This window comes from Nycticebus coucang, chromosome 9, assembly GCF_027406575.1.
Source record: "Nycticebus coucang isolate mNycCou1 chromosome 9, mNycCou1.pri, whole genome shotgun sequence".
Lineage (NCBI taxonomy): Eukaryota > Metazoa > Chordata > Mammalia > Primates > Lorisidae > Nycticebus > Nycticebus coucang.
This window is the reverse complement of record NC_069788.1, coordinates 65,714,173-65,724,194: the sequence shown is the minus strand read 5'-3', so window position 1 is coordinate 65,724,194 and position 10,022 is coordinate 65,714,173.

Sequence of the window (10,022 nt, the reverse complement as noted above, 5' to 3'; positions counted from 1 at the left end):
GCTTTCTGGGAAAATTTTGAAAACTGATGAAATCTGCTTTATTTTTTTCATGAACTGCTACAGATGACCTGGATGATTAAGAATGAAATATCCTAGTTAATGACCATGTCATGAAATAAAGATACTGAATCAAACAGTAGGAATTATTTAAGGCCTAGATGCTGGATGAATCTAAGGCCTAAAAGTGGGCTCCATGTCAACATCAATCCCTTATATAAAGATCCTCCAATAAAAATGTGCACATTCACAGTCATTCTAGGACCTTTACAAAGAGTTGACGTGGTATAATACTTGAGAGCTCACTTATATTTCCCATAGTTACCCACAGTCTACCAACACCTACTACGATGAGGACACTAGTTGTTCAGAGGAGAAAGTTCTTTTGCTAGGATATTACATTTTTCTCGGTAAATTGGCCTGTTTTGGTACTCTGGAGTGGTTGCTAGGGAGCATACAAAGGGAAATATGCTTGTTTGGGTGGCTGTACAAGTAATCTTACAAGTAATTACTAGTAAATGATTCCAGTTATTGAACACAAAATACATAATGTTTTCCATGTACAAAGAAGTTCTATCGTTTACAAAACATTTTCATGTAGTCGACCTCATTTGATTCTTACTAAGTGTGATCAGACGTGTAGGGTATCTATTCCCTGGGGTCACCTTGTATTAACCTTGTGCTCTTGGGCAAGTTCCTTCAACTTTCTGTGCCTCAGTGGGTGTCCTCATCTGTAAAACAGAGATCGTTATAGTAGCTGCTCATAGGAGTGAAGATTAAATGATCGTGTAAAGACTTTAGAACTGCGTCTGAGATTGGGCACAGTAGCTCATGCCTGTAATTCTAGTGCTCTGGGAGGCCAAGGTGGGTGGATTGCCAGACTGAGTTTAGGAGACCAGCCTGAGCAAGAGTGAAACCCACATCTCCAAAAATAGCTGGGTGTGGTGGTGGGCACCTGTAGTCCCAGCTACTTGGGAGGCTGAAGCAAGAAGACTGCTTGAGCCTAAGAGTTTGAGGTTGCTGTGAGCTATGACACCACAGCACTCTACTGAGGCTGACAAAGTGAGATTCTTATTATTAGTATTATTTTTATTATTATTTTGTTTAGCAGGCCCTGGCTGGGTTCGAACCTGCCACCCCCGGTGCACAGGGCCAGTGCTATAACCACTGAACTATGGGCGCCCAGCCAATGCTCTGTATTATTATCGTTATTGTTATTTTAGAATGTGGGGACTAAGGTGCTATGGACTAAATGTCTGCCTCCAATTCTTATATTGAAGCTCTACTCCAGGCTCCATGCCTGTAGCTCAGAAGCTAGGGCACCAGCCACATACATTGGAGCTGGCAGGTTCAAATCCAGACCAGGGCCTGCCAAACAATGACAACTACAACCAAAAAATAAAAATAGCTGGGCGTTGTGGGGGGTGCCTGTAGTCCCAGCTACTTGGGAGGCTGAGGCAAGAGAATTGCTTAAGCCCATGAGTTTGAGGTTGCTGTGAGCTGTGACGCCATAGCACTCTACCCAGGGCTACATACTGAGACTCCCAGAAAAAAAAAAAGCTCTACTCCAGTAGGAGGTGGGGCCTTTGGGAAGTGAGTAGTTCATGAGGGTGGATCCCTTATGATGGGATTAGAGCCTTTATAAGAAGGGATGTGAAAGCAGGCTTTCTCTCTCTCCCTTCTCTCCTCTCTCTCTCCTTTCTCTCCTCTCTGTCTCTCTGTCCCTCCAACTCCCTCCTAACATACCGAGGACACTGCATGAAGACAGCCATTTGTAAACCAGAGAGTGATCTCTCACAAGACATCATATCTGCCAGTCAGTCCCATGATTTCAGACTTCCCAGACTCCAGAACTGTGAGAAATAAATGTTTGTTGTTTAAGCTGCCCAATCTATGGTAACCTGTAATAGTGACCTGCACTAAGTAAGACATAGGCTTGACAAGGTTAAATGGTTTTCCCAAGAACGCACAAGCGTCCAGGCCAAAAGCTAAACCCAGGTTTCCTGACTCATCATACACACGTATTAGTGGTTGCCAAATTAGCTGCCTGCAAAGAGTGGTGTTAGCAACCATTGCAAAATATTGTGCTGCTAAAAAAAAAAAAAAATCATGGTTTTATTAATTCACAAGAAAAAGTTAACAGGTAGACTTTTTCCAATCTCAAACTTTTCCCCATAGAGTTCTGTTAAACTTGGGAGACTGGTTTGTCTACTAGCACTTGCTGATGTTCACAATCTACCAAAGGCACTCGCATAAATATTAATGGGGAAACTCAAGAAATAATTGACCAGGCTTCCTTCACCAGCATTTTCTTTTTTTTTTTTTGAGACAGAGCCTCAAGCTGTCAACTTTGGTAGAGTGCCATGGTGTCACAGCTCACAGCAACCTCCAACTCCTGGACTTAAGCGATTCTCTTGCCTCAGCCTCCCAAGTAGCTGGGACTACAGGTGCCTGCCACAAAGCCTGGCTATTTTTTGGTTGTGTTGTCATTACTGTTTGGCAGGCCTTGGCTGGATTTGAACCCGCCAGCTCTGGTGTATGTGGCTGGTGCCTTAGCCATTTGAGCTACAGGTGCTGAGCCACTTTACCAGCATTTTTGTTTTCTATTTTTATTTGAACTTTTTTATTTTTTTACATTTATTTATTTATTTTTTGTGGGTTTTGGCCGGGGCTGGGTTTGAACCCACCACCTCCAGCATATGGGACCAGCGCCCTACTCCTTGAGCCACAGGCGCCACCCTACATTTATTTATTTATTTTTTTTTTTAGTTTTTTTTGTAGAGACATTGTCTCACTATACCGCCCTCAGGTAGAGTGCCGTGGCGTCACACGGCTCACAGCAACCTCTAACTCTCGGGCTTACGCGATTCTCTTGCCTCAGCCTCCCGAGCAGCTGGGACTACAGGCGCCCGCCACAACGCCTGGCTATTTTTCTGTTGCAGTTTGGCCGGGGCTGGGTCCGAACCCGCCACCCTCGGCATATGGGGCCGGCGCCTACTCACTGAGCCACAGGTGCCGCCTACATTTATTTTTTATTTCAAATTATTATAAGGGTACAAATTTTGAGGTTACATTGTTCTCACGTCCAGGGTAAAGTTCCATTTTGGAAGAGTCCCTGACAATGTGCGCATTAGGTGAGACCCCGCCTCCTGCCCTCCCTTCCCTCCCTGCTTCCCTCTACCCCGGAACTAGACTATATTAGTGTTTTATTGTTCTTATGAGCACGTAATTGTTTATATATTGATTTCATATTAGTATGGAGTACATTGATATTTATTTTTCCATTCTTGTGATACTTTACTAAGAATGTTTTTCAATCCCATCCAGGTAAATGTAAAAGCTGTAAAGTCTCCATCTTTTTTCTTTTTTTTTTTGTAGAGACAGAGTCTCACTGTACCACCCTCGGGTAGAGTGCCGTGGCGTCACACGGCTCACAGCAACCCCTAACTCTTGGGCTTACGTGATTCTCCTGCCTCAGCCTCTAACTCTTGGGCTTACGTGATTCTCCTGCCTCAGCCTCTAACTCTTGGGCTTACGTGATTCTCCTGCCTCAGCCTCTAACTCTTGGGCTTACGTGATTCTCCTGCCTCAGCCTCCCCAGCAGCTGGGACTACAGGCGCCCACCACAACGCCCGGCTATTTTTGTTGTTGCAGTTTGGCTGGGGCTGGGTTTGAACCCACCACCCTCGGCATATGCGGCCGGCGCCCTACTCAGTGAGCCACAGGCACTGCCCTGTCTCCATCTTTTTCAATGGCTGGATAGTATTCCATGGTACACATATACCATAGTTTGTTGATCCCTTCATGGGTTGATGGGCACCTAGGTTGCTTCCATGACTTGGCAATTATGAATTGACTTGGCAATTATGAATTGCGCCAGTAAACATTCTGGCGCAAATGTCTGTAGTAAAATGATTTTTGTTCTTCTGGGTAGCATTTTTGTTTTCATAAGCACCTGCCCTTGTTATCTAATTGCATACAATACATCACTGACATATTTTCTGCAGGTACGCCTATTACTAGGTTACATGAAGGAATCAGACACATAAATAACTTGCAGCACCCTCAGAAAGCTTATAGTTCAGTGGAGAACACTATGACGTCTAGGTCCCTCACTCTGTGAATAAGCATGAGGGACACTGACTCCCAGTCCTCCCTTACCAAATAAGAATTCTCCCAAATATAGATTTACTTTTGTATACTTTTCCTATGGTCATGTGAGTTTCAGACCAAGTACATAGGATCTGAGTTATTCTTCTAGGAGAAGCAGTAGTTAGAAAAGAAACAGGAGGCTGCAAAGAGGAGAGTGCTGGAGAAGGGAGTAACCGCTTTTGGCATGTAGCCTAAGGCAGCCATGGCAGAAGAAACTCAGGTTTCAAGTGTTGGAATTCTACTCCTGTTCCTTTTAAGGGGGAGTTGTACCTGGGCTATGCTACTCTTTGGTTAAAACAACGCGGCAAAGCCAAGGATATATAACTCCGCGTGCTGGGATGTTTCCAGAAATTCTCAAGTGTGTATGTGAATATGTTAATGAACAGTATGTTTTTTCCTTCAAGCATCCAAGTTAACCCACAACTGTTGTGGAAACCTAGGAACCAGTCAGAATATAGAAAAACAGTAATTGAAGATTTGGTTGGAGAGACGATAAAATATTATGTGAAACACAATAAACTTAAAATACCCACATACCACTGGAAATAAAAGGAAAGTACATTCTGTAATGTTTCTAGCCACTAAGGGATGACAACTTAACACCCATTGTGTGGTTCTGTTTCATTTTCATGAATATTGTAACCAACACTGCTGAACGCTGACCCAGCAACCATTTCTGGCCTTCTTCCTTGCCTACCTCTTACCAGAGGAGCTGAAAAGCTAAAAGTTCTGTTTTATAACCTGTGTGACCCAATCCTGGTCTATGAGACATAAGGGGGTTTCTGTGGTGGGAAAGTCTGTGGACAAGCTCTTTCTCCCTCATGTAAAAGAGAGAGACGCAGAAGGGCCCTCTTGCACCTTCTCCCGTGATGCCTAGAGCTGTTGTGGCCCCCTTGCAATTGGATATCCCAGCCTGAAGCTGAAGGCTAACACAGGCAGATTTTCAACCAGTGTGCCAGGGCAATGGTGGGCAGTGAGAGGATCTTAGGTATGCTGTGAACATTTTTAATTTTTTTGAGACAGTCTCACTCAGTCGCACTGTATTGAGTGCCATGGTGTCATCATAGCTCACAGCAACCTCAAACTTTTGGGCTTATGAGATCCTCTTGCCTCAGCCTCCCAAGTACGGGACCCATACCACTGTGGGTGGCTAGTTTTTCCTATTTTTAGGGTCTCGCTCTTGCTCAGGCTGGTTGTCTCAAACTCCTGAGCTCAAGAAATCCATCCACCTCGGCCTCCCAGAGTGTTAGGATTTACAGGCATGAGCCACCATACTGGGCCCCATGAAAATTTGTAAAGATCATTAATAAATAATTTTCTTTCTTTTTTCTTTTTTGAGACAGAGTCTTACCCTGTTGCCTTCGGTATAGTGCCGTGGCGCCACAGCTCACAGTAACCTCCAACTCCTGGGCCCAAGTGATTCTCCAGTCTCAGCCCCTTGAGCAGCTGGGACTATAGGTGCCTGCTACAATGCCCAGCTCTTTTTGTTGTTGTTGTTGTTGCAGTTGTCATTGTTTTAGCTGACGGGGGCCCAGCTCGAACCTGTCACCCTTAGTGCATGGGGCTGGCACCCTACCCACTGAGCAATAGGCACCGCCCCCAATTAAATAATTTTTGAAAGACGTTCAAAGCACAGTTAAGTATATTCTTTTTTTACGTTTTGGTAAACATAATTTACTTTTTTTCTTTGATCAACATAATTTAAGTGCCGTGGAAGTTTAACTGTAAGTTCAAGTGTGCTCTGAGGGAAAAAAAAGGTTGAAAAACACTGACACAGAGGAAGGTAAGAGTGGAAAGATGAAGAGAGCTCCACCCCTTCAAGTCAGAGAGCTACGGACCCAACCCTGACGACCACCTAATTCTAGACATCAGTATAAGTCATTAGATGTAAACTATTGTTTATTTCACCTTACCTGCATTTGAAATCATCTGTTATAAATATAAATGTACATATAGTAGAACTTCTGTAGTTGACCAGCTCCCTACATTGACCACCTCAAGTTGACCAAGTTTTCATAGACCAGACATGAGCCACATGTGCACAGCAGCACAGCAGGCCTGGTTCCTTATGGTGGCCACCTCCGAATGTGGACCACCTTAACAGTAACAGTCCCTTGGGTGATCTACTTTCAGAGGTCCTACTGTATTTAAAAGTACTTCCATGGGTTCATTGTGATCCTCCAGGTTTCCACATTTATTTCTTATGAAGTCTTAACCTCTGAGGTTTTCCGACATCAATTCCTGAGTTGGAGAAAGGCAGTGTCTAGTATACCCTTAGGATGCTGTGAGGTCCATGGAAACCGTAAAGTACTATACAAGTATAAAAGAGAAATATTAAAAAAAAAAAATCTGTTAGGAAAAAAACATCGACTTCCATGCTGTGAGGAACACGATGTCTTTAACCAGCTGTGCCTTTTCTCCTCTGAGAACCACCGTTGTGCAGCCTGAGGTAGCTGACTGGGCGGCGCCTGTGGCTCAACGAGTAGGGCTCCGGTCCCATATGCCGGAGGTGGCGGGTTCAAACCTTTCCCCGGCCAAAAACCACAAAAAAAACAAAAAAACAAAACCTTGGCTGACGGACACGAAAGGCAGAAACGGCACACTAAAGCTGTGACTGAGAGCAGTTTCCCGGCTTGAATATGAAGCTGAGCTGAAGCTTCAGAATCATGAACAATTGATCAGGGCGTACTGACATATAATTAGAATGTATGCAAAACGTAAATAAAAAGAATTAGTGTAAACTGAGAGGAAAAGTTAGGACTTTATAAAATACCTACACATTTCATTTCATTCCTAAAACAGTTCTCCCTATATTTGTGATATTTAAAAGATACCTATATCTGCGGAGCTTTACTTAAGCGAAGGATGCCGATGCTCAAAGCCTGGTGGTTCACCCTGGCCACCAGCCCCTCTCCACGGTCCATGATCCTCTGGCTTTCTGCCATGGAAGCTGCAGAATGAAGGCAGAGCCATGACCAGCAACTCAATGACTGATAAAGCTCTGCTGCAGAATGCCAGAGAGAAAGTTGTTTCTAGAACAATGCCTTTCTTTAAAGGTTTCCTTATTTAAAAAAAATACCCAAAGACCCACGGCAAAGAAAAGGTTTCCAGTTTGTTTATACACACTGATGTGAGATGGGGACCCAGGGAGACGTGGGTATGACTAAAATCTCACACCCTGCACACTAGTTTTGTATTCAAAGGCTGAGTTTGCAATCACATAGGACCTCTGTCTATCTCCCCTGCTGCTGCTCCTCCTCAAGTCTAGTTTATTCGACTCTCTAGCTTTGGTACGAGGTTTCCGGTTGGAGAAAATGCAGTGTAACTGGAGTTAGCCTCCAGGCTACCTTTGTATTTCATTTATCCACTCCTCCAAGATGTTCCTTTGCTTTCCCCTTGAGCAGATATTTATTACACTTTGTCTGCACAGGGTGACTCAAGAATACCTCAATTTTCAGGGTGGGACTGCTCAACAGCCTTCAGGAAAGGAGACGCAAACACCCCTCTCAGGCCCCTTCTACTGGCTGCTACCTCAGCTGCTGGCTTTACAGCAGGGTTTTCAACCTTTTTACCTCACGGCACACACTAACCTATAGCTAAACTTCTGTGGCACATTTTAATTATGTTGATTTAAAAGAAAGACTAAAAATATACATACTGTTTGAACTTCTTTCAAAAATAGTTTAACAATCTTTAAAAATTTTTGTGGCACACCTAAGAGCTTCTCATAGCACACAGATTGAAAGTCACTGCTTTAGAATTCTAGATACTTCCTTCCCCAGCGCTGCCAGCATGGAGCTCTCCCATCACTGAGCTGCAGGGGCTGTGCTGGGTGTTGCCTGCACACAGACAGGCTCTGTGCTCATGGAAGTAGGTGTGGGAGGATCAGAAAAAGTGGAGGTGAGAGGTGCAGAGTGCTGAGTTCTGACCATGGAATCTGAGCTTCGCCCTTTTAGAACTTTGGTTATTTAAGCTATAAAAGGAAATTTTCTTTTGCTCAAGCCAGTCTGATTTGGATTTCCATCACTTGCAACCTGAATCTTCGTAACTATTTCTAAAATTGTGTGTATTTCTAAAAACTTTTGCATAAACCTTATGATTTCTCCTCAAACGTGTAGTTATTTTACACAAGCAGGCTAAAGGAACTCCTTTGAATGAGAATTTATTTTTAAATCAAATGATCACAAATTTATTTTCTATGTTTATACAATTTTTCAGGTATTAGATTTACTTATATAATTCACCAGTGTTATAATTTTACAATTAGGTAAAATTTAACAGTTGAAAAAGTTGTTCTAGGCAGCAGTTATTTTAGTTTTTCACATTCAGTTTGAATGATCAGAAAAGTATATTAGTCACATAGAATTAAATATTTTATTTTAAATAAAAACACATTCTATTAGATAAAATGCAATCGAATTTTGCTTAATAAAAGAGTTAAGAAATGATTTGGGTTATAGTCAAAGGAACATAAATGTAAATCTACAGAAAGACAAGTATTTTATAAATAAAATTCCAAACATTTTATATAAATAAATTATTTCGGGCTAAACATGTTTTTGCTTTAGTGCCAAAAGAGCTACAAGTTTGATAAAGTTCTCTAGACTGTTCTCTAGACATGAGTTCCATAGTACTGTCCATATAGCAGCTCAGAATGGTGGAAAAATTCTTTGAACATGGCATACCAGGGTAGGGAAGAGAAATGCTTGCCAATGCTGACATGGTTAATGAACAGGCGGAGAGGCTGGGAAGGAGACTAGACAGCAAGAGTGAAGATTATGTCACTAAATACAGCCAAACGGGAAACACAGTGTGGAAACGGAGACAAAGACAATCCAGGCACATACAGACATGTTTGCGGTGGCTTGGGAGTTTTGTTTTTCAAGTGTTCAGATACAGATTCCAGAAAGACTTCTGGTTTGAGTCAAGCCTTTCCACTGAGATGCTTGGCATCCTCAAGGGAAAAAATGAGTACATTCAGATTTACTTGTGCTAGATAATAAGCTAGAAAACTAGCTGAGAGAGTAAAATCAGTAGATACACACTGATAATCTGTATGACAAACACCAATACAGAAATCAAAACTCATGTTTCTAGTAAAGAACTGTACAAAAAAACAGGTTTTGCTTAGTAATGGAGCAGGAAGGGAGTGGAATTGAAGTTTAGGCTCTTTAAAAAGAGCTCACGCCTGTAATCCTAGTACTTTGGGAAGCTGGAATGGGTGGATTGCTTGAGCTCAGGAGTTTGAGACTAGCCTGAGCAAGCATGAGATCCCATCTCTACTAAAAAACAAAAAAACAAAAAAATAGAAAAACTAGCCGGTGTTGTGGCAGGTGCCTGCAGTCCCAGCTAACTGAGGTTGAGGCCAGAGGACCCCTCTTGAGCCCAAAGACTTTGAGGTTATGAGCTAAGACGTCACTGCACTCTGGACTGGGGAACAGAGTGAGACTGTCTCAAAAAAAAAAAAAAAAAAAAAAAAAACCAAACAAACAAACCGCAGGAGGGGAGAGATTAAAGTAGGAAGGCAGAGAAGCCCTCTGAGAATGATTTGTGCACAAGCAGGAAACACAGTTCTGAAGTTCTGCTTCAGGCACTAGACAATGTTCCCCCCACCTACACCTAGAGGGTAGGCAGACTGGGTTAATCTCCCCACAAACTAGATGTAGGTTGCTACCTGAAGTTTTGTCAGGCGTCTTTCCCCCTTCCTAAAGCTAATGCTGACTTCCTAAGGTGATCTGAATCCTTATAAGCCAGGGTAGCTCAGAAGTTTTAATACGGTGTCTAGTCATGGCATGCTCACACCATCAAAACTTCATTGTTCTCAAGGCCAAAAAAAAGAAAAGCTGTTCTGCAAAGAATGCCACAGCAAAATC